The sequence below is a fragment of the Bos taurus genome, chromosome 5 (genome assembly GCF_002263795.3).
Source record: "Bos taurus isolate L1 Dominette 01449 registration number 42190680 breed Hereford chromosome 5, ARS-UCD2.0, whole genome shotgun sequence".
NCBI lineage: Eukaryota > Metazoa > Chordata > Mammalia > Artiodactyla > Bovidae > Bos > Bos taurus.
In genome coordinates, this window is record NC_037332.1 from 119,146,998 (window position 1) to 119,171,859 (window position 24,862).

Sequence of the window (24,862 nt, forward strand, 5' to 3'; positions counted from 1 at the left end):
CCCACGACGCGTATCAAATGAGCAGGGCGGATGTGGCTCTTTCTGTTTTCTGACAGCCTGCGTGAGGTTGGCACCAGCGCTTGAAAATTTGGACCTCACCAGTCAAGCCATCAAGGTTGGGTTTTCTTGTTTAACTTTTTATTTTGAGATACTTATAGGTTAGAATGAGGTATTGGATGGCATCACTGAATCAACTGACATGGGTTTGCACTAACTCTGGGAGGTCGTGAAGGGCAGAGGAGCCTGACTTGCTGCGGTTCGTGGGGTCATGAAGAGTCGGACACAGCTCAGCGACTGAACGACGACAGATGCAGTGGTGAGGGGTCATAAAGGGCTCCCTGCCCGCTTCGCCCAGCTGCTCCCGTGGTACCAGGCAGGAAAGGCGCCTGACTGCAGCCTCACGTCCGACGGCAGTGCCAGCACACTCCTTTGACCCTGTTCACAGTCCCTCGGTTTTACACGCACGCGCTTGTGTCTAACTTGCTCATCTTCACACCAAGCCTGAGGCAGCTAGAGTTTTCAGCCCTGCTTTAGAGATGGGAAGACAGAGAGATCGAGCAAACTCCCCAAGATGATACAGCAGTACCTAGTAAGGCTGAGAACTGGACCCAGACAGCCTGGCCCCAAGCCGGGCACCTCCCCACCACGCTGCCATGCACGGCCGAGCAGAAACCCAAGAGGGACTGGCCCCGTGAGGACGGCCTCACAGCCACGTAAGCACAGGGCGAGCCCTCTTCTGATGCGGACGGCTGACCTGTGACTGTTCATCCCATGGGTGCCCGCAAGGCACAGGGGGGCAGGGTCCAAGTTTGACAGTGAACACACAGCCCTTCCCCGGGAGGCTTTTCAGTGATGAACCAGAAGCCATTTCGGGGAGATTAGGTAGAGCTGAAGCTGGTATGAAGTCTGTAAACAGAGTGAAAATGTCACAGGTGAGAAGGCTTAGCCAGGAGATAACATCTGTGTCCCAAAGCCCCAGATCTCAGCCAGCCGCTGGGAGGGTTCCCAGTGAGGCTGGTCCAAAGGGTGATGACCCACGGAGGAAACGTCGTGCAGGCCACTGGGCTGCTGGTGAGGGTCCGGAGTAATCAGCAGGCCTGGTTGCAGGTGGGGAAAAACATGGATGCTTTGAGACGGAACCACGGTCTGGATCCCTAAGTACTCATGGGATTATAGCCTTTTAAGTAGAATTGTACAAAGTGGTCTATGCAAGTGAGGTGTGAGGGCTCCAACTCCTACTGAGACGCTCAGAGGGGCCAGGACGGGCAGAGCCCACCCCAGCCCTTCCAGGGCCAAGAGCGCTAAGGAACACTCACAGCCCCTGCAGCGAGGCAGCCACGAAGCCCCTATGGTTAGCTGCCCCAGCGCCCGGGGGTCTCCCTGCAGGGGCGCGGCCCAGTGCAGACCTCACGCCAGCTCACCCTTCGCAGGGTCCTTCTGAGAAGGGCACCAAGGGCTACAGGGCATGCATCCAGAGCCGGTCAGCCGTGGGCAGGCACTGGGGCGCCTGGACCCCGGCTCCCGTCCAGGACCTCGGCGTAGATTAGCGAGGCAGGCAGGACGCGGTTGGGCACCCCTCGCAGCCATCGAGGTGAGGAAGTGACAGCCGTGGCCCTGGGGATGTGGATGGGGAGGCGACTGCGTCTGCTGGAGCCCTCCAGACCTGCCCCGTGGCCTCAGAGATAGTGCCCTCCCGCGGTCCCCACCTGCCCAGCCTGCAGCGAACACAGCGGACAGAGCAAAGCGCCGTCAGTGTCCAGCCCAGCCCGGCGTGAACCCTGAGGTTTGTACCTGAAGACCCCAAATCTCTCTCCTCTCCTCCTGCCCCCTGGAGGTCTGAACAGAAGGGTCTCCCATCTCGGGGCCGTGAAATCAGAGCCGTGTGTGACCTCGTACGCATGGTCCAGCCACAGGCATGCCCAGAGGGCCGGGCTGCCCCGTAACCCTCGTGAATTAAACGCACGTCCCCCCGCACCGCCCACACAGGGCTGTCCGCCAACTCACAGTGTTACAGGCAGCCCCCCCATCTGAGAAAGAGAAACTTCCCCAGATGCTCTGTAGGGGCTGCTTTTCCTTACGCAGCGCTTTGTGGGAAAGATTTAAATGAGGTTTGGGGGTATAGATTCTAACTGGTTGCAAGATAATTGCTAACAATGAAAACGGCCAGCTTAGCCATCAAGTCCTCAAACTCTAATTTTATGCGAGAATTAGTTCACAAATATATAATTCCAGCTAGCACGTGCTGTCACTGTTACGTCTGAGCGATTCAGACTTTCACCCCCAAAGTTATTTTAAATCTGTCTCCAGAGAACATTTAATACGAGTTTGGCAAATGACGTTTCTGCGGACTCCTCTGGAGGTGTCATCTGTCAAGTTGCCATCTGAAATGTAATTTGTGTCATTTGCTGGGGTTCATTATTGCAGATATTAGCAATCAATATTTCTTCCCTCAAACAGGACAGCAGCTGGCCCTTAGGAACCCATGGAAAGATTTCTCCTCCGTTTTAAACTGTCGTAGAGGGTCTTCCAAGTGGGCACTGATCACCCCTCGGGGACAGGGACAGTCAGCTCCCAGTACCTGGAGTCTGAGGATGAGACAGAGACAGAAAGATAGAGAAAGACAGAGAATAAGAGACAGACCCTCAGAAACAGAGACGGAGAGATGGAGCTGCGCTGGCAGGAGCCCAGGGAGCCGAACAGGGTCCCCACCTCGCAGGTCGCCACCACGCAGGGTCCCCATCACACAGGGTCCCCACCACACAGGTCCCCACCACGCAGGGTCCCCACCACGCAGGGTCCCCACCACGCAGGTCCCCACCACGCAGGGTCCCCACCACCCAGGGTCCCCACCATGCAGGGTCCCCACTACACAGGGTCCCCACCATGCAGGGTCCCCATCACGCAGGGTCCCCACCACACAGGGTCCCCACCACGCACGCTCCCCACCACACAGGGTCTCCACCATGCAGGGTCCCCATCACCCAGGGTCCCCACCATGCAGGGTCCCCACCACACAGGGTCCCCACCATGCACAGTCCCCACCATGCAGGCCCACAGTGGGAGGAGGACACGCTGAGGAGGGAAGGCCCCCAAGGCTGTAAAGGTGAAGCTGAGTTCAGACCACACAGGTCCCAGCGGATGCCCCATCTCGAAGGTTGTAAAGGCCGGTGCCCATCAGTGGTGCTCACTAGGTCTGCAGGCACTGGGTAGCATGAGCCACTTGAAGCTGGGAAGCTTTGGGACCCATCTGTTACGCAGCAGAGGCTAACTGATACAAGGGACGTGGGACTTGGGTGGGTGTGCTTCCTTTTTTACTCAGTAGATAAGAAGACTGTTCAGACTATATGTAAGATACAAGTATTAACCTTCAGTAAACCCTGGCTTATCTACCACCCAGGCTAAAAAAAAAAAAAAAAAACAATTTCTGAAGCCCCCTGAGTGACCTTCTTCAAACCCACCCCTGGGTGAAACATCACCCTGAGTTCTGTGTTTCCTGCTCTTTGGAATTTCAAGTCCTTTCCCCACACCTGCAAGGAAGCCCGAGGGAGGCTCTGGACCCACGCTCCCGGCCACTCACCCGCCCTCACAGCTGAGTGTCCCCACTGTCTGAGCCTGTCACACCTGGCTTGTCCACTCCACCATGCCAGGCAGTTTGCAGAATTACAGATGTCACCGCGAGGACAAGTCAAACACCCGCCCCAGCTCAGGGTTCCTCCGGGTGCCCAGGGGGCCGAGGCGTGGTGCCCCCGCCGCTCACTTCACGTGCACGCTCGTCCACGCGGGCCACGACGGGGAGTCTGGATGTCACTTGCGTGGGTCCGCATCTCAAGCCTGCTCCTTTTCACAGAGTCTCTCTCGAAGATCCCCCCTCAGTTTACACCCCAGTCCAGCCTCCTGCCGCCGCACCAGTGCGCCATGGCATCAGACTGTGGACAGGTGTGGGAAGCGTTCTTAATTACAGTTTTAATTTGCTCTCACTGAACACCGGGAGCTTCTCCGCTCGGAGCTCCTGTTTCTCTTCCAGGCTCAAATCCTTCGCTCATTTTTATCTTGTTATCTGTCTGTTCCTGACTGATTTGGAAGTTAGTTACACATTCTGGACACTAATCCTTTGTCAGCTGAATGCATTGAAAACATCTCCTCCCAGTTGGTGGCTCCTGTGTCCACTTATTTATGCCGCTGTTGATGAATTTTAATGGAGCAGAATTTGTCAGTCCTTCCCTTTTGTTTCACTTCTGTGGTTTTAATAAACAATTTCTTAGTCGGTGGTCATGGTATGTTCTCCTGTATTGTCTCATGAAAGTGTTACAAGCATTTATATTACCATTAAGTGCTTAATCCCTCCAAAACTGATTTTTATGTGTGGAGTGAGGTAAGAGCCCCTTTGCTTTCTTTTTCAAGATTTTAACCAATTTCTCCAGCATCAATTACTAAACACCTCCTTTCCCCACTGAGGGGCAAGGCCATCTCTGTTATTAACAGAAATCACACACATATTACATCACACAGATATTATATCCCACATATATCACATCACGCAGATACTACATCCCACATATATCACATCACGCAGATACTACATCCCACATATATCACATCACGCAGATACTACATCCCATATATATTACACGTTACTTCACACATTACATCATCACTTCCTCCTCAGACTCTCCACATTGTCAGGAGTGAAGTTCGGCCGCCAGGGCTCCTCTGTACCCGCAGTAAAATCTCATCACCCACGATTTGCACTTTCTCCGCGCAGTGGCCTCTGAAGTCTCCTTACTGTGCTGTGCTCATTGCTCAGCCATGTCCAGCTCTTTGCAACACCATGGACTATAGCCCGCCAGGCTCCTCTGTCCACGGGGATGCTCTAGGCAAGAATACTGGAGTGGGTTGCCATGTCCTCCTTCAGAGGAGGCCTCCTTACTTGCCTGATAGTCCAGTGATGTGATGAAAAGAACCTTCACACAGATGGCCTGTGGCATTTATCGTTGTTTGTGGTCAGATTATATTCAGGGCGTTATTAGCCACACGGCCAGGTGTGGACATCCAGAAGTGGGATAAACCCCTGAATCAGCCACCTCCTTACCCGGCACTGGGATAAACCCCTGAATCAGCCACCTCCTCACCCGGCATTGGGATAAACCCCTGAATCAGCCGCCTCCTCACACGGCACTGTCATTCAGACTTCATGTCAGGTTTGCCGGTTCAATCACAACGCCAGATTGATCACAGTCTTTTCTGGCATTTCATCCTGAAATACACCCTGTTGAGTTCCTCCAGTGAAAGCAAGTTCCTGGTCTTGGCCTCAGACTGTCAGTTTTGAGCATTTTAGCTGGGTATAGAATCTGGACCGACGGTGACTTTCTGTCAGCACATACGAGGTAGCCCACTGCCCTCAGCTGCACTACTGCTGATGCAAGCCTTTCTGATTACCTCTCTTTCTTTGGACGGTAACATTCTCACTCTCTGGTGAAGTATATTTTATGCATTTGTGTGTGTGTGTGTACATCTGTGAATTTGCCTTGTGTGTGTGTGTATGTGTGTGTGTGCATGTTTGTATGGATGGATGTGGACGGACTGTTGTTCAGCCACTCAATCCTGTCCAACTCTTTGCAGCCAACCCCACGGACTGCAGCACACCAGGCTTCTCTGTCCTTCACTGTCTCCAAGTTTGCTCAAACTCATGCCCATTGAGTCGGCGATGCCATCCGACCAGTCCTACACTGTCTCCGAGTTTGCTCAAACTCATGCCCATTGAGTCGGCGATGCCATCCGACCAGCTCATCCTCTGTCACCCCCTTCTCCTCCTGCCTTGAACCTTTCCCAGCATCAGGGTCTTTTCCAATGAGTTGGCCCTTTGGATCAGGTGGCAAAGTTACTGGAGCTTCAGCTTCAGCATCAGTCCTTCCAATGTACATTCAGGGTTGATTTCCTTTAGGATTGACTGGTTTTGTCTGTTTACAGTCCAAGGGACTCTCAAGAGTCTTCTCCAACTCCACAGTTCAAAAGCACCAGCTCTTCAGTGCACAGCCTTCTTAATGGTCCAACTCTCACATCCATACATGACTACTGGAAAAACCACAGTTTGACTAGACAGACATTTATAAGCAAAGTAATGTCTCTGCTTTTTAATACATTGTCTACGTTCGTCATAGCTTTTCTTCCAGGAAACAGGTATCTTTATTTCATGGCTGTGTGTAGATGGGTGTGTGTGCATGTGTCTGTATGTATATGTGTGGGTGTGTGTATTGACAGATATGGATGGGGGTGTGCGTGTGTGTGTGGGTGGACAGATGTGGTGTGGAGGCATGCAGGTGCCTGTCTGTGTATGTATGTGGGTGTGTGTATGGATGGGTGTGTGTGGGTCTGTGTGTGTGTGGGTGGGGATGTGTGGGTGTGGATGTGTGTGCACACGTGTGTATATATGTGGGTGGGTGTGGATGTGTGTGCACGCGTCTCTAATGTTCTACCATTTCATGTCAACATGATCGAGGTGCATGTCTGCTTTCACTCACTCAAGGAGCAGAGGATGCTTGCTTCACTCTGGGGAGACCTTTGTCTAGCGTCTGTCCAGACACCACTCACTGCTCCCCTCTTTTCCCTCTATGAGAGCCTCTAGCTCTCCTCCCACAAACAGGAAAGTTGCTAAAAAGAGGGGAGAGTGTCTGAGCAGGCATCTGTGGGAAACACAGGCCACAAACTCAATCAGAAGTTTCTCCAGAAGCTGGAAAATCAACCTCCTTTCTTCATGGAAATGATGAAATTTCCATATCCCTGCCCAAAGACAGTGGCTCCCAGGGGTGCCAGGGCATGCTGGTGGGGTCCTAGGGGGGGTCCCGGGCGGCAGGCAGATGGGCTGGAGAGCAGGACATGCCAGATGGCTGAGCTCGTCTACCAGGACCCAGCCACTCACCTGAGCTGTCCCGGGCCTCCTTGTCCCCCAGGACCACACACAGGTGAAGGGACAGGCCCCTGGGAGGGATCAGCAGGGCCAGGTCAGGGACCCACCCAGGACATGCTGTCCACTTGGCCCCATCTCCTTAGCCTTCTCAGAGCTGTGACAAGAGCCCCTGTGAGGAGCAGAGAGAGACTCAGGGGTGTGTGTGTGTGTGTGCGTGTGCGTGTGTGTGCGTGTGTGTGTGTCTGCGTGCATGTGTGTGTGTGTGTGTGTGCGAGTGTATTAGTCCATCCATGAGCCTGCATGTTTACGCATATGTGTTAGTGTGCGTGTGCATGTCTGTGCATTTGAGGTATGCCTCGTGCACACGTGTGTACGTGTGTGCAGTGTCTGGAGCACACTGGTGTGACTGCATGTGTTGTGTGTGTGGACCTGTGACCGTGTGTGACCTGCAACCATGGGTGTACATGTGTTTGTGTGTGTCTGTGAGGCCCCCAGTTGGACCCTCAGAGCCCTCATGCAGTCTCGCGCTTGGGTCATGCTGGGCCCAGGCCATTCACCCAGAGTGGTCAGCAGGCCTTGCAGCCACTGGCCGCAGTGACTGAGCAGCAGGATCCCAAGGAGCAGGACTCCCCCGGGACACCTTTCTGCTTCTGACGCCCAGCCTGGGGGGCGCCTGGCGTCCGGGGGCCGAGGCCCCAGTGCTGCTTAGTGTGGTTCCTTGGGGTCCCCCTGGCGTGACGGGGACACGCTGGAAAGAGCGACGCTCTGGGCACACAGAGGGCTGGACGCGGCCACCTCGACACCCATCCTCACCCTCGCGCAGCTCAGGGTCACCCAAAGGGGGTCAGGAGGAGGTGCCGACTCCTGAAGCCTGGGGTCACCTAGGTCAGATCCCAGCAGGTTGGGATCATGAAGCTGGAAGTCTCTACCCAAAGCCAGGACCAGCCTCCCAGGACCCTGCGTGACCGTCAGTGCTCTGCCCCCATGGCACCCCCCAAAGGCCCTGGGCCCAAACACGGGCAGCTCTGCCCTCACCCACGACCGCCCAGACCCCGGGGCAGCACGCCCTTCCTCTCCGAGGCGCCCTCCCCCAGGAGCCCCAGCGCAGGCCGTGGTCATTCCGACCGGACAGTTCAGACGTGCTCCCCCGACCCTGTTCCCCAAGCCCCCTGATCCCCATCCCCCTACCCCCCAGAGAGCTCAGGTGCGATAGCCTAACACCAGAAGGGCAGTCTCAGGCCGCTGTCAGTAGGCTGTCTCACTAGGGAGCACAATTAAAGGAGAAATCGATTTCTGGCCAGAAACGATAACAAGGGTTACCCTCCAAGGCGGAAAGAGGTGCTTTTGAAAACCCAGAGGGAAGGCTTTGAGATGCTAATGCAACCCCGAACTGCAGGGGAGGCTGGAGGACGGAGGCTGGGCGGCGTGGGAGGCCCCAGACCCTGCGTCCACATCTGGGCCATCGCCTCCACACCACGGTCTGGAAGCCCACCTTCTCCCCCAGACCCGGCTCTCGGCCACTCAGGCCAGGACCTCAGGCCACGGTCAAGGTGGACGGCAGAGGCTCCCTGGGGTCAAGGTCTCCAGGAATCAGGGGTGACGATGTCCATCCACAGGGCAGGGAGCCCCAAGTGATGAGTGACCTTCAGAGAGCGCCCCCCAGGGTACCCCCAGTCCTGCAGCAGCTGCTCCTGTCCCACCCTCTCACCCAGCCCTCAGCTCGGGGCAGAGGTGCCAGGCAGGGGAGGTCCTGGCGGACACCCCGTGGGCCCAGGGAAGGGCGAGATCACCCAGGCACCCAGAGCTGGAGCCCAGCCCAGGGGCCACCCGCAGCATGGGCCAAGCGAAGCCCCTGGAGCAATCTGCATGAGACACCCCCACGTGCTCATGGAACACGATCTGGAAACACGTGTGCACAGGCGAGTGCACAAGCGTGCACATACCATGGTGCCATGGGCCCCTGCTGTGCCCCCGGAGGAGCCCCGGCTCTGCACCTGGAGGAGCCCCCATCGTGCTCCTGGAGGAGCCCTGCTCTGCCCCTGGAGGAGACCCCGCTCTGCCCCTGGAGGTCAGCGACGTTTCCTGGTGGGACTTCCAGGGAGCTGATGGGGCTGTGGCCCTGGAGATGTCACAGTGGCCACAAGCAGTGTAGGCGGACAGCCGACAGGGCGGGGCAGGGGGCCAAGCAAGGGTCTGCAGCCCCTTCTGCCTGCGCCCCGCCCCCATCAAGGGCACAACATTCGGGGTTTCTCACCGTCTAACCGACTGTTCCCTTTGCTTTGAAGAGTGGCTTCTGCTACTACAGCAAACTGAAACTAGAAAACTCTGAGCCCCGTCCCCCCCACACCCCTCCCCCAGGAACCCCGCCTAAGGGGCCGAGCTCTGGGTCAAGCGGCCTGGCCCTCCTCCTCCCTGTCCTCCGGGACCCTGGGGCCTCTGGTCTGCCAGTGACCGGCCTCGGGTGCTCTGTCAGGGCGGTCCCCAGTAGGGGAGGGGCCAGGAAGGGGTGGCGGTCTCTCATCCTTCTCCAGCCTCCAGAGAGCTGGGTCTTGCTTTCTTATGAAACAGGCGCATAACACCCCAGCCGACGGCACACCAGGCGATGCTGAGTGCCCTGTCCTCAGCGAGCTGGGGCACTCGCGCCCCCCCGACACCCAGGAGGGCTGAGAGGCCAGCGTCTTCCTGCAAGGGGAGGCGCTCCCAGGCTCCAGGCCCCCCTCGGGCCGTGCAGGAGGCCTGCGGGGAGTGGGCTGGAGGGCTGGGCTGGACACAAGGGCCCACTGAGCCCTGGAGGCTGGGCCAGGGCCTGTGCTCTCCGAAGCTCGGGGGGTCACAGGACTCACGGCCTGGGGGCCTGGAGTCCAAAACAGTGCTTGGAGAAGGGTGTGAGTGACCGCTGGGATGCCCACGCAGCACCCACGGCCTCCAAGCAGCTGGGTCAGCCCGGTCCTGCGGCAGCCAGCCCCGCCCCAGCGCCTCTGCCGGGCCTGGAGCTGTCAGCTGCTCATCTGAATTCTCCCCAGGAGGACGCATCGTGCAACTCAACCCCACAACGGCTTGAGAGGTGGAGATCCTTTATGAGTCACAAGTCGGCACTCACGGTACTGTCACAACTTCTCAGTGAAACAATGTCATCACAGCCCCAATAATCAGGACACTCCCTCATCACCCCGGGATCCCAGGCTCCTTGGCAAGACACGCACCCCCTGTTCCAGCCACTCTCTCGCGTGGGGTGGTTTGCTTTGTTTATGCACCAAAATGTATTTCTATGGAGAATTGTGACTTCTGTTCTGAGTATAACTAAACACAATTTTTAACCTACATATCAATTACTTACAGAAAACACTGTATTTTTTAAAAGCCTCCCCACCCCGGGAGACGAGACTAGGGGTGGGGGATCTAATTTTAGCCAGTGAAGTCCTGAGGAGGACCCAGGGGGCACCTGAAGGGAGGCCGGGGCCCAGCTGCATGTGGGGGCATCTGTGGGCACGTGTTTGGAAGATGGACACCCTGGGGTCCCACAGGGCTCGAGTCCCGGAGACGGTCCCTTCCGGGCCCCAAGCAGGCCCCCACCAGGCCTTCCCCTGAAAGTGGGAGGGAGCCCTGTGAGCCGGAGCCCGGGCAGCAGGGACCGGCCTCCCACCCCCCACCCCCACAGCCTCCCCCCTGGGAGCAGCCATCCCCAAAGGCAGTTGAGCCCCACCCACTGCCCACCCACTGCTGGTGATGAGCTCAGGGGAGGGAGGCTCCTGGTCACCTGGCCAGCGCATCCATGGAGCTGAGAGCGGCCGTGGCTGCTGCAGGGCGGGAACAAAGGAGAGGCTTGGTTGTGGGCGGCGTCCCCTTGCTGGGACCACTTCCCCAGCAAGACTCAAGGGCCTCCATCCTCTCCAGGGGGGCCCCTTGGCCAGTAAGTGAGGTGCTCGTCCTCCCAGTCCATCCACACGGGGGCAGCTGCAGTCAGGGAAGCACACGGTTCGCAGGCCTGTTGTGACCCCCGCCCAGCCCAGCGTGGGGGTCAGCTTCTGAGGCCCATTAGAGCTCGGTTCTCGCAGGCCACGATGGCTGTCCGTCTACCCAACTCCACACATGCAGACAAAGCGGACCTCCAGTACCCCCAGCTCCCCGCCGCCCCAAGCTCACTGCACTGACCCCTCCACACACAGCTGTCAAGCCCACAGCCAGGCTCACCGGGTCCAGCGGGGTCACGGGGCCCCTGATGGAGGTGGGGGCACTCTGATCACCTCCCCAGAAGGCCCTCAACGCGGCCCCTGAGCCCCCCTGGGCTCCGGGCTGGGGCCTCCTCTCCCCGTCCGGCACCCCTACTGCAGCCCGGGACGCCCCTGCCCTGAACCAGCCCCCAGGAGCTGCTCACCGCTCCTCTGTCGGCTGGACCCCAGGGCTTAGTCCTGCGTCGTGTGTGCCCCGCCCTCAGCCCGGCCCTGCCTTCACCCCACACCTGGCCGGATCCCTGTCCCAAAGCCCAGGACGAAAGTGCCCGCAGCGCCCCGCCCCGGGGTAGAGCTCAGCGCGCCCTGAGCGGTACACGGAGGGTCAGGCCCCACCGTGTCCACTGGGGGCTTGCCCTGGAAGCACCATCAGTGGGGACCCCTGGGCGGCGGGGTTACACGGACGGCGGGGTGGGGACAGAGACCCGCAGAGCCCGCCCTCCCAGCGGCTTCGGCGGGGCCCCGCCCTCCCGGGACCAGCGGCCCCTGATGCGCCCTCCAGCCCCCCGCAGGCTCGGCGCCCACTGGGGGGCCCTCAGGTCTTCACGCCCGAATACAGCCTCCAGGATCTCCCGAAAACAGCAGGACCACCAGGCACAGATGCCCCCGCTGCAGGGCGACCGACGGCCCGGCCCACCTTCCGGGAGCGGCCAGACGGGCCGCGGGGTCACAGGTGGTCCCGGGGAGGGCCCGGCCCCACCTCGAGGGCACCCGTCCCGCGGGGGTGGGAGGAACAGGAGCCCAGGGTCCCGGTCAGTCCCGGGAGACTGGCCACTGGCCCGAGCCCTGGGAGGCGGAGTGGCCGCCAGGGAGTCCCCTGAGCCCCGCCCTCTCCGCCCTCCGCCTGGACACCCCTCCACCAGCCGTGATGCCAGGGACGCCGCCGCAGCGGGTGGGCTCGGCCACGGATCCAGCAGCTCCTCTGTCCTGTCCTCACGGCCTGTGCCCACCGCCCTGCCAGTCGCCAGCGGCTCCTGAGGTTGGAGGGGGTTCGGGGGAGAGCAGTCAGCAGGAATGGCCGCTCCCCACCCGGCGGGCCGCAGTCTGCTCCAGTTCTGGGGCAGGCGGGGGGAGGGCTGCAGAGAGAGGAGGTCCTCCCACGAAGCCCCTGACCCTGCGCCCACCCTCGCGGTGGGCCTGCGTCTCCTCCAGGGTCAATGGCTCCCTCCTGAGCCTGCAGCCACTGCCTGCCACTCGAGGCCCGCCAGGCACCAGGGCGGCTAAGGGCAGCAGAGGCGCCGCCCACCCTCTGTCCTGGCGCAGGGGCAGGTGAAAGGCCCCCAGGACCCCGCACAGTAGGTGCTCTGCCCAGAGCCTGGAGTCAAGCCTCAAGGTGGGGGTCAGAGCCCTCGGGGCACAGGGCTGCCCGCCAGCAGAGGGGAGCGGGCCTTTGAGGAAAGAAAGAATGAGGCACCTCTTTCCCCTGATGACAAGTCCGGGTGAAGCGCAGGCGTCCACCTGAAGGGCCGGCAGAGGCCCATGGAGCCCTCCGGATGCCTGCCCCTCCCCCAGGACCCTGCATCCTGTCCATCCTTTGCTGTGGTGTTTCTCACGGCTGTGTTTCCCACCTGGCTGTATTTCCCCCATGGTCGTATTTTCAGTTTTTCCAAGTGAATCTAAGAACACTGTGCCCTAATTTCAAGCAATGAGCAGATTTCAGGTTGCTGATTTTGACAGAGGATGCTCCGGTGGGTGGGGGGCGGGGCTGGAAAGTTCAGGAAAGGGGGTTCTCCTGCTCCCTGCCCCTCTGGCGGGGGCTCCCGGTGAGCAGCAGCCTCAGGGATCCTCAGCACAGCACCCTCTCCGGGCCTTCAGAGGCAGGTGGCCCAAGACCACGAAGATGCTCCAGGGGAAATAAGAGGAGACAGAAGATAGGAGCGTCAGACCTGGAGGCAGAAAGCGTGTTCTCGGCTCAGAGACAGCGAGGGAAAGACCCTGGGAGAAGCGAGGAGAGGAGAGCCTGCCTCAGCCCCGGGCAGGGACCCAGCCCGCCCCGCCCACCTGGGAGACACCGGGGAGCAGGTGGCGCGTCCCACCTGGCAGGTGCCGGGGGCAAGCCAGGTGCTCTGGCGGCATCAGTCAAGCACATCTGTGTGCCCCTTAATCCACTTTTATTCTGGCCGCACCGTGAGGCTTGTGGGATCTTAGTTCCCCGAGCAGGGATGGAACCCCAGACCCTAACCACTGGACCACCGAGGAATTCCATTAACCCATTTTTTAAAGTGAATGTCCCAAACTACAAGCTTGGGCTCAAAGATAACAACTGCAGTATCGTTTATGAAATGAAAACTCAGAAATAACATCAATATCAGCAAAAGGAAAAAGGTAAATAATCACATATCCATCCATTTGACCACATACACACTAAAAGTCCCGTAGAAGGAAAATAGCAGAGCCAGGCTAATGGCAAAATGTTAAAAATTGCACGATGCCTTTAGAACATAACGAGGACTATGTTTTTTAAAATGTTTGTAGAAGAAAATATCAGGATGAAACAGACGAAATTATAGCAGAAGCTATCTTTTGTGGATGGAGCTATAAATAACTTTTTTAATCCTTTCTATTTTTAAGTGTTTTTCAAATTCTGTTACATAAGCACGCATCACTTGTATATTATATCTTTACATGTTTTTAATTGAGGCCAAGAAAAAGTCACTTGTGTCAGTCAGTGTTACAAGATCCAAGACTTTCCCTCATCTGGGCACTGTTGAGCCCTACGCTAGAGAACTCACCCCCACCCACGGCCCCAGGCCCAGACGCCCACCGCCCTGCTGCGTCCCCAGCGTGCTGGGTCCCCAGCGTGGCTCAGCCCCGGCACCCAGGGCCCTCGGTCTGCAGGTGTGAATGCACAGATGTTCCTGAGCGCTTGAAATCAGGCTCTGCTAAAGGCACAAATCCTATTAAGAAGGGCAAACCTCTAACCAGAGTGGGCTCTGGATGTTTTAGGATCTGCTTAACAAACCTACTTTTAGCTGAATCTTCAAGCACCAGGCCCAGAGATAAAGGACTTCTAAAGAGTAAATCTGATGAATCTTACGTGAAATACCGAGAACTCAGGGAAAACAGTCTCAGCCATGAGAGTGAGTCAGAAGCGGCGGAGAGGACACGAAACCAAGTGAGGCAGACGCTCCCCCTCCCAGGGGCCAGCTGGGACCCTGGGACCCAGAGCCCGCTTTTCTGGACAGTGGAGCCGGGCTGGGCGGCTCACCTGGGGGCTTATCATGGTCACGATTTCCCTCCCCGTAGAGGGTCTTGAGGAGAAGGCGATGGCACCCCGCTCCAGTACTCTTGCCTGAAAATCCCATGGACGGAGGAGCCTGGTGGGCTGCAGTCCATGGGGTCGCTAAGAGTCGGACACGACTGAGCGACTTCACTTTCACTTTTCACTTTCATGCATTGGAGAAGGAAATGGCAACCCACTCCAGCGTTCTTGCCTAGAGAACCCCAGGGACGGAGAAGCCTGTTGGGCTGCCGTCTATGGGATCGCACAGAGTCGGACACGACTGAAGCAACTTAGAAGCAGCAGCAGCAGAGGCTCCTGAGGCCTTTGCCCGCTGTCCTACTGGGGTCCTGGCTACTTTTTAGCAGCTATTTGAGCCACTTGTGTTTTCAGATGTGGTCTCTGCTGTTGTTGTTCCAATACGTGGGTTTTGTCTTTTGTGTTTACAATGGTCTTCTCTCTAGTTTCACGATCTTTCTCTTTGAATGCCAAGTGTTGCTGTCATACTAAATCACCTCACAGCACAGAGATCAGAGCACCTGGATGGTCCGTTGGACACGGGAGCGTGGCGCGGGCTGGATCGGAGGGCTCAGCCACCCTCCTACCCCGAGGACGCCAGCCTCCGTCCATCACCTGGTGGGCCGGCCTCTCCTTAGGTCACTTCTCACTGAGCAAGTGACAAGAGGTGCTTCTGATCCCCCGTTTCCCCACGGGCAGGGCCCACCTGGGTGTCCACTTCTAGGTCCCCAGGACCCAGCCCCCAGCTCGGCCCAGACAGAGTCCTCATCCACCCTGAGTGCACTGAGCCTCCACGCAACTGTCCAGGAGGGTCTGGGGTGGGCAGGACACGGGGCCGTCTCCTCACAGGCACCACGGGGCAGAGACGGGGCTCCACGGCCTCGGGTCACAGGCTCAGCCACCAGCAGGGTGTTGTGCTGGGCATAGGGCAGGGAAACAAGCCCGTGTGCAGGGCTCCTGCAGGACGCTCAGCCAGGGAGGAGGGGAGTCCCCGAGGGTCCGGAAGCTGTCCGTGGGGGCCTGACCCCCAGCCTTGCTCGGCCCTCCAACCTGGGCAAGGCTGGGTCTCAAACATGTCCCTGCTCAGTCACATGACCCTATGCCCCCCACCACGGTCACATGACCCTATGACCCCCACCACAGTCACACGACCACATGACCCCACCCCCATGTCCCCAGGGTCTCCTGCAGCTCCCTCTGCCCACTCCCTGCTTTCTGGGAGTCACGCACCCTATCTAAGCGTCAGCTCCCTTGAGGGTAAAGTGGGGGTGATTCTGTGTCCCCCGAGTGCTGGTGGGGGTGGCAGGCGTGGCACATGGTGGGTGCCCAGTGCCCAGAGAGCATCACCATGGGCTCCTCGGGGGCCCCTCTCTGACGTGGCCCATGGCTGGGCCCAAGAACTGCAGGGACTGCAGACACCACCTCCAAACTAGACCCAGACGGGACGAGGACCCCGGTGGAGGCGAAGCCGGTGGAAGATAACAGCGCTGATCCCCAGACACACAGACACGGTCACACACATGTGCATCAGATGCCTGCACACATGGACACGCAGACGCCTGCACACATCAACACAGACACACACATGCACACACTGCCATATAAACACGCACACTCACATCTACACACTAACGCACAGAGACACTGACACGCACACTCACATCTGCGTCTGTGCTTGCGGCTCAGTCGTGTCCAACTCTTTGCAACCCCATGGACTGTAGCCCACCAGGCTCCTCACTCCGTGGGATTCTCCAGGCAAGAATACTGGAGTGGGTTGCCATTTCCTCCTCCAGGGGATCTTCCCAACACAGGGATCATACCTGGGTCTCCTGCATCGGCAGGTGGGTTCTTTACTCTCTGAGCCTCAGGGACGCCCACACTGATGCATACCACACGTGTTTTCATACACACACACATCCATGTGCATAGCTAACTATGCACACACACACCCACAAAGACACATACATGCCACATAAACACATAAACACACCTGTGTACAAATGCGTCCACACACACTTGCACTCAGGTACATGCGTGCACAAGTCCACGGGCAGGTCAGCAGCCTCTGTGCTTGGATGCACCCCCACGCCGACGGGCACTCGTGTCCCCACGGGGCTGCTCCCTACCAGCCATTGCACACAGGCTCACACTTGTTGCTTCTAGAGGCAGGAAAGCGAATCTGGCCTGTAATGGAAGAAGTAGCTGAGCCCCTTAAAGAGGTGAGGAGCACCCATCGCCTGGGGCTGAGGGCCAACCCCCTCCTTTACAGCTGTGCTTACACCCTGACTTCATTCTGGGGGCCAAGCGCGTCCATCAGCGTGAGCAGCCTGCCCCCAGGGGACGCGCGGCCCCGCGCTCCACAGATTGGCAATTTGATTAGAAGCTGGAATAACGCTGCAGTGGCCGCGTATGTAATTTACTTAAACGGAACAAAATGTGACACGCAGCCCTGGAACCCAGGACTGTACCTGTAGGAGCTTATTTGACACAAATTGAGATTTCAAGGTTTACAGATACTGCAAATGAAAACTCCCCGTAGGCTGTCGGTGAGGTGCACTGGTGCCTTTTATTTGGTTTGAATTAATCACAAGATGGGAAAAAAATAGGCTCTATTTTTTTGAGGGCTCTTTAAATACAATCATTCTAAGGAGCATACATGTCTTCCAGAGACATAATTAAATTTCCAAATTGCAATTTCGGGCTCCCCCCCTGCTGCCAGCATCTGACAGGAATCTCGCTGATGCTCGGGCATCCAGCATCCAAGGCACCTAGCCCTCGGTCCACATGGCGGAGACCCAGCCTCGGGGCGCCCGGCGGAGACAGCCAGGTGGAGGGAGCCACTCCCAGCCCGTCCCGGACCAGACCGCCCTCCTGGCCTCTCCCTTCCTGTCCTCCCCCGGGTGCACTCTGGAGGGTGCACCCTGCAGACCAGGGTCCCCTGGGCTGGGGGTCGGATCACTTCCTGTCACTGCAAAGCAAACAAACACCCCAACTCAGCAGCTTGAAGTGCCCCGCTGCTCAGGAGCCAGAGGGGCTACAGGCTGCTCTGCTCATGTTGGGGGGGTCAGCTGTAAGTGGGGTCAGCTGTGAGTGGGGTCAGCGTGAGTGGGGTCAGCTGTTAGTGGGGGTCAGCTGTGAATGGAGTCAGCTGTGAGTGGGGGTCAGCTGTGGGGGGTGGTCAGCTGTAAGTGGGGTCAGCTGTGAGTGGGGTCATCTATGAGTGGGGGTCAGCTCTGGGGGGTGGTCAGCTGTGAGTGGGGTCAGCTGTGAGTGGGGCTCAGCTATGGGGGGTGGTCAGCTGTGAGTGGGGTCAGCTGTGAGTGGGGGTCAGCTGTGGGGGTTGGTCAGCTGTGAATGGGGTCAGCTGTGAGTGGGGTCAGCTGTGAGTGAGGGTCAGCTGTGAGTGGGGTCAGCTGTGAGTGGGGGTCAGCTATGGGGGGTGGTCAGCTGTGAGTGGGGTCAGCTGTGAGTGGGGGTCAGCTGTGGGGGTTGGTCAGCTGTGAGTGGGGTCAGCTGTGAGTGGGGTCAGCTGTGAGTGGGGGTCAGCTGTGGGGTTGGTCAGCTGTGAGTGGGGTCAGCTGTGAGTGAGGGTCAGCTGTGAGTGAGGGTCAGCTGTGAGTGGGGTCAGCTGTGAGTGGGGGTCAGCTCTGGGGGGTGGTCAGCTGTGAGTGGGGTCAGCTGTGAGTGGGGGTCAGCTGTGGGGGTTGGTCAGCTGTGAATGGGGTCAGCTGTGAGTGGGGTCAGCTGTGAGTGGGGGTCAGCTGTGAGTGGGGTCAGCTGTGAGTGGGGGTCAGCTATGGGGGGTGGTCAGCTGTGAGTGGGGTCAGCTGTGAGTGGGGGTCAGCTGTGGGGGTTGGTCAGCTGTGAATGGGGTCAGCTGTGAGTGGGGTCAGCTGTGAGTGGGGTCAGCTGTGGGGGTTGGTCAGCTGTGAGTGGGGTCAGCTGTGAGTGAGGGTCAGCTGTGAGTGGGGTCAGCTGTGAGTGGGGGTCAGCTATGGGGGGTGGTCAGCTGTGAGTGGGGTCAGCTGTGAGTGGGGGTCAGCTGTGGGGGTTGGTCAGCTGTGAATGGGGTCAGCTGTGAGTGAGGGTCAGCTGTGAGTGGGGTCAGCTGTGAGTGGGGGTCAGCTATGGGGGGTGGTCAGCTGTGAGTGGGGTCAGCTGTGAGTGGGGTCAGCTGTGAGTGAGGGTCAGCTGTGAGTGGGGTCAGCTGTGAGTGGGGGTCAGCTGTGGGGGGTGGTCTGCTGTGAGTGGGGTCAGCTGTGGGGGGTGGTCAACTGTGAGTGGGGTCAGCTGTGGGGGGTGGTCAGCTGTGAGTGGGGTCAGCTGTGACTGGGGTCAGCTGTGACTGGGGGTCAGCTGTGGGGGGTGATCAGCTGTGACTGGGGGTCAGCTGTGAGTGGGATCAGCTGTGAGTGGGGTCATCTGTGAGTGGGGTCAGCTGTGAATGGGGTCAGCTGTGAGTGGGGTCAGCTGTGAGTGGGGGTCAGCTGTGGGGAGTGGTCAGCTGTGAGTGGGGGTCAGCTTGGGGGTGGTCAGCTGTGGGGGTGGTCAGCTGTGAGTGGGGTCAGCTGTGGGGGGTGGTCAGCTGTGAGTGGGGTCAGCTGTGAGGGGTGGTCAGCTGTGAATGGGGTCAGCTGTGAGTGGGGTCAGCTGTGAGTGGGAGTCAGCTTGGCGGTGGTTAGCTGTGAGTGGGGTCAGCTGTGAGTGGGGGTCAGCTTGGTGGTGGTTAGCTGTGAGTGGGGTCAGCTGTGAGTGGGGGTCAGCTGTGGGGGGTGGTCAGCTGTGAGTGGGATCAGCTGTGAGTGGGGTCAGCTGTGAGTGGGGGTCAGCTGTGGGGGTGGTCAGCTGTGGGGGGTGGTCAGCTGTGAGTGGGGTCAGCTGTGAGTGGGAACTTACAGCCCTGCTGTCCACAGCTGACCCTGCCCCCCACAGCTGACCCTGCCCCATGTCTGGGGCTCGGCGGGTGGCAGGCTGCTCTGGGAAGGCCTGGCCGGGACACCGGCGTCTGGCCGTCCAGCAGGCTGCCCCGGCCCAGAGCTGCTGTGCCCTGCTGCAAGTAAACAAGGCCTGAGCCCAGCTGTCATGAACGGGGGTGCAGACTGCATGGCCCTGGGCGGCTGCAAGGCGACGGGCCAGACCGTGGGCCCTGGGAGCCCTTCTGGGGTCATCGCCCCACCGGTGGGCGCGGTGCGGAGCCCAGAGCCCCGGTCCCCATGGGCACAATCAGGACAGCTGTGGCTGCCCCCTGCCCCCAGGCCTGCCTCTCCGCAGAGCTTCAGTGGACGAGCTGCTGGGGTCGGGACAATCCGCCTGGCCCCCACCCCGAGGCACCCGAAGCAACGCCTGCTGAGGGAGCCCCCCGCCCCTCAAGGCAAAGCGCGAGAACAGCGGCCGGGAGGCACTCGCAGGGTCCTCTTCGCTGTCTGTATACACACATCCTGTCTGCTTGGAGCAGGGCCTCACGCTCCCAGCAAATCGACCCGCTGACATGTCTGCCCACGGGAGACACTCCCTGTTCCCCGCGGCCTTAGATCTGTCTGCAGCAGCATCCTGCAAACCCTGCCAGCAAAACCTAAACAGGCTCCGGACGGTAGAGAGTAAGTGACTTCCCTGTGATTGGTAATCAGTGAGCGCACTCCAGCTTCACTCCCAGGCTCGCGCGATCAGCAGGCCTCGCGCCCTCCTCCTATCAGATTTCATCAGCTGGTCCTTCCAGCGCACCTCGTAAATCATGATTGCAGACGGGTCTCTCCTCAGAGCGTCTGCAGGAATATATGCTAAATTAACCCACAATATTCATTTCCGCTTCACCGTTGAGGGCTTTTATAGTAAATGTCAATAAACATTTTTAATTTGTGTGTTTAACATTGTGGGCTTGGAAACAAAAGCAAGAATAAAATATTTTAATGAGAAACAGCAGACTGGGAGGCAAATATCCACCACCTTTCAGTCAGGTGTTTCCCAGGAAAGAGGCAGAAAAGTGCCCGCAGTTTTTCCCATTTGAAGAACAGTTGAAGAGGCCACCTGGATAAATGAATGTGCTCCGGCATCCTCGGCCGTCATGCTGACTTCCAGAAGCGTCTCGGGTGACCGAGCACCAAGGCCCCAGGTCTGGGAAGTCCCGCCCCTGCCTCTCTCTGGGGCAGCGGGCACTCTGGGACTCAGCCTCAGGGGGCCTCTTCTGCGCAGATCTGACCGGGGTGGTTCTAGACGCAGCCCTCCCATGCTCTGGGTGGAACACCATGACACAGGGGAACGTGGTTAGGCTGCTGAGTCTGTTGGGAGTGGTTGGGTGTAGCTGGGTGTGGTTGGGAGTGGTTGCTTCTGGTTAGGCTGGTTCTGTGTGGTTAGGCTGGCTGGATGTGGTGGGGGTGGGGGTGGGCAGAAATGGGCGTGCAGACAGCATGGGTGTGTTCCACCTGGAGGAACTGGGAAGTGGGGGGTGGGAGGGGTGATGTGAACAGGAGATGAGGAACTTGGCCCTGAGTTGGACTATAAGGAAAGCTCAGCGCCAAAGAATTGATGCTTTTCACCTATGGTGTTGGAGAAGACTCTTGAGAGTCCCTTGGACTGCAAGGAGATCCAACCAGTCCATTCTAAAGGAAATCAGTCCTGAATAGTCATTGAAGGACTGATGTTGAAGCTGAAACTCCAACTTTGGCCACCTGATGCAAAGAGCTGACTCATTTGAAAAGACCCTGATGCTGGGAAAGATTGAGGGCAGGAGGAGAAGGGGACGACAGATGACGAGATGGTTGGATGGCATCACCAACTCCATGGACATGGGTTTCATTAAACTCTGGGAGTCAGGGGTGGACAAGGAGGCCTGGCGAGCTGCAGTCCATGGAGTGGCAAAGAGCCAGACACGACTGAGGCACTGAACTGAACTGAACTGAACCCAGAGCTCCAGTATGGGAAGATGGAAAAGTTCTGGAGATGATGTGTTCAATTCAGTCGCTCAGTCATGTCTGACTCTTTGCCACCCCATGGACTGCAGTACACTAGGCCTCCCTGTCCATCCCTGACTCCTGGAGTTCACCCAAACTCATGTCCGTGGAGTCGGTGATGCCATCCAACCATCTCATCCTCTGTTGTCCCCTTCTCCTCCCGCCTTCAATCTTTCCCAGCATGAGGGTCTTTTCAAATGAGTCAGCTATTCGAATCAGGTGGCCAAAGTTGGAGTTTCAGTTTTAACATCAGTCCCTCCAATGAACACCTAGGACTGATCTCCTTTAGGATGGACTTGTTGGATCTTCTTGCAATCCAAGGGACTCTCAAGAGTCTTGAGAAAGAGTCTTCTCCAACACCACAGTTCAAAAGCTTCGGCACTCAGCTTTCCTTATAGTCCAACTTTCACATCCATACATGACCACTGGAAAAACCATAGTCCTGACTAGATGGACCTTTGTTGGCCAAGTAATGTCTCTGCTTTTGAATATGCTATCTAGGTTGGTCATAACTTTCCTTCCAAGGACCAAGCGTCTTTTAATTTCATGATTGCAGTCACCATCTGCAGTGATTTTGGAGTCCAAGAAAATAAAGTCTGACACTGTTTCCATTGTTTCCCCATCTATTTGGCATGAAGTGATGGGACCAGATGCCATGATCTTCGTTTTCTGAATGTTGAGCTTTAAGCCAACTTTTTCACTCTCCTCTTTCACTTTCATCAAGAAGCCCTTTAGTTCTTCTTTACTTTCTGCCATAAGGGTGGTGTCATCTGCATATCTGAGGTTATTGATATTTCTCCTGGCAATCTTGATTCCAGCTTGTGCTTCCTCCAGTCCAGCATTTCTCATGATGTACTCTTCATAGAAGTTAATCAAGCAGGGTGACAATATACATCCTTGACGTACTCTTTTTCCTATTTGGAACCAGTCTGTTGTTCCATGTCCAGTTCTAACTGTTGCTTCCTGACCTGCATACAGATTTCTCAAGAGGCAGGTGAGGTGCTCTGGTAGTCCCATCTCTTTCAGAATTTTCCACAGTTTGTTGTGATCCACACAGTCAAAGGCTTTGGCATAGTCAATGAAGCAGAAGTAGATGTTTTTCTGGAACTCTCTTGCTTTTTCTATGATCCAACAGATGTTGGCAATTTGATCTCTGGTTCCTCTGCCTTTTCTAAAACCAGCTTGAACATCTGGAAGTTCAGAGTTCATGTATTGCTGAAGCCTGGCTTGGAGAATTTTGAGCATTACTTTGCTAGCATATGAGATGAGTGCAATTGTGCAGTAGTTTGAGCATTCTTTGGCATTGCCTCTCTTTGGGATTGGAATGAAAACTGACCTTTTCCAGTCCTGTGGCCACTGCTGAGTTTTCCAAATTTGCTGGCATGTTGAGTGCAACACTTTTGCAGCATCTTTTAGGATTTGAAATAGCTCAACTGGAATTCCATCGCCTCCACTAGCTTTGTTCGTAGTGATGCTTCCTAAGGCCCATTTGACTTCACGTTCCAGGATGTCTGGCTCTAGGTCAGTGATCACACCATCGTGATTATCTGGGTCATGAAGATCTTTTTTGTACAGTGCTTCTGTGTATTCTTGCCACCTCTTCTTAATATCTTCTGCTTCTGTTAGGTGCCTACCATTTATGTCCTTTATTGAGCCCATCTTTACATGAAATGTTCCCTTGATATCTCTAATTTTCTTGAAGAGATCTCTAGTCTTTCCCATTCTATTGTTTTCCTCTATTTCTTCGCACTGATCACTGAGGAAGGCTTTCTTATCTCTCCTTGCTATTCTTTGGAACTCTGCATTCAAATGGGTTTTTCTTTCCTTTTCTCCTTTGCTTTCCGCTTTTATTCATTTCACAGCTGTTTGTAAGGCCTCCTCAGACAGCCATTTTGCTTTTTGCATTCCTTTTTCTTGGGGATGGTCTTGATCCCTGTCTCCTGTACAATGTCACGAACCTCTGTCCATAGTTCATCAGGCTCTCAATCTAGTCCCTTAAATCTATTTCTCACTTCCACTGTATAATCCTAAGGGATTTGGTTTAGGTCATACCTGAATGGTCTAGTGGTTTCCCCACTTTCTTCAATTTCAGTCTGAATTTGACAATAAGGAGTTCATGATCTGAGCCACAGTCAGTTCCCAGTCTTGTTTTTGTTGACTGTATAGAGCTTCTCCATCTTTGGCTGCAAAGAATATAATCAATCTGATTTCGGTGTTGCCCATCTGGTGATGTCCATGTGTAGAGTCTTCTCTTGTGTTGTCGGAAGAGGGTGTTTGCTATGACCAGTGCGTTCTCTTGGCAAAACTCTATTAGTCTTTGCCCTGCTTCATTCCGTATTCCAAGGCCAAATTTGCCTGTTACTCCAGATGTTTCTTGACTTCCTACTTTTGCATTCCAGTCCCCTATAATGAAAAGGACATCTTTTTTGGGTGTTAGTTCTAAAAGGTCTTGTAGGTCTTCATAGAACCATTTAACTTCAGCTTCTTCAGTGTTACTGGTTGGGGCATAGACTTGGATTACTGTGATATTGAATGGTTTGCCTTGGAAACGAACAGAGATCATTCTGTCATTTTTGAGATTGCATCCAAGTACTGCATTACGGACTCTTTTGTTGACCATGATGGCCACTCCATTTCTTCTGAGGGATTCCTGCCCACAGTAGTAGATATAATGCTCATCTGAGTTAAATTCCCCCATTCCAGTCCATTTCAGTTCACTGATTCCTAGAATGTCGACGTTCACTCTTGCCATCTCCTGTTTGACCACTTCCAATTTGCCTTGATTCATGGACCTGACATTCCAGGTTCCTATGCAATATTGCTCTTTACAGCATTGGACCTTGCTTCTATCACCAGTCACATCCACAACTGGATATTTTTTTTGCTTTGGCTCCATCCCTTCATCCTTTCTGGAGTTATTTCTCCACTGATCTCCAGTAGCGTATTGGGCACCTACTGACCTGGGGAGTTCATCTTTCAGTGTCCTATCTTTTTGCCTTTTCATACTGTTCATGGGGCTCTCAAGGCAAGAATACTGAAGTGGTTTGCCATTCCCTTCTCTGGTGAACCACATTCTGTCAGACCTCTTCACCATGACCCGTCCGTCTTGGGTGGCCCCACATGGCATGGCTTAGTTTCATTGAGTTAGACAAGCTGCGGTCCATGTGATCAGATTGGCCTGCTGTCTGTAATTGTGGTTCCAGTCTGTCTGCCCTCTGATGCCCTCTCACAGTGCCTGCCATCTTACTGGGGTTTCTCTTACCCTGGACGTGGGGTGTCTCTTCACAGCTGCTCCAGCAAAGCGCCGTCGCTGCTCCTGATCTTGGACGAGCGGAATCTCCTCACAGCCCATTCCGGTGAGCGGCCGAGAGGAGGTGCCCCATGTCCAAGGTCAGTAACAGAGGCGATGCAGGTGAAGGTCAAACAACAACAGGAGTGTACTTAATGCCGCGGAGCTGCGCACCTAAAACGGTACCGTGGCAAGCCCTATGCATATTTTTACTGTAATTAAAAACAAAGTAAATGAAGCCTTAGTAAGTCCTAT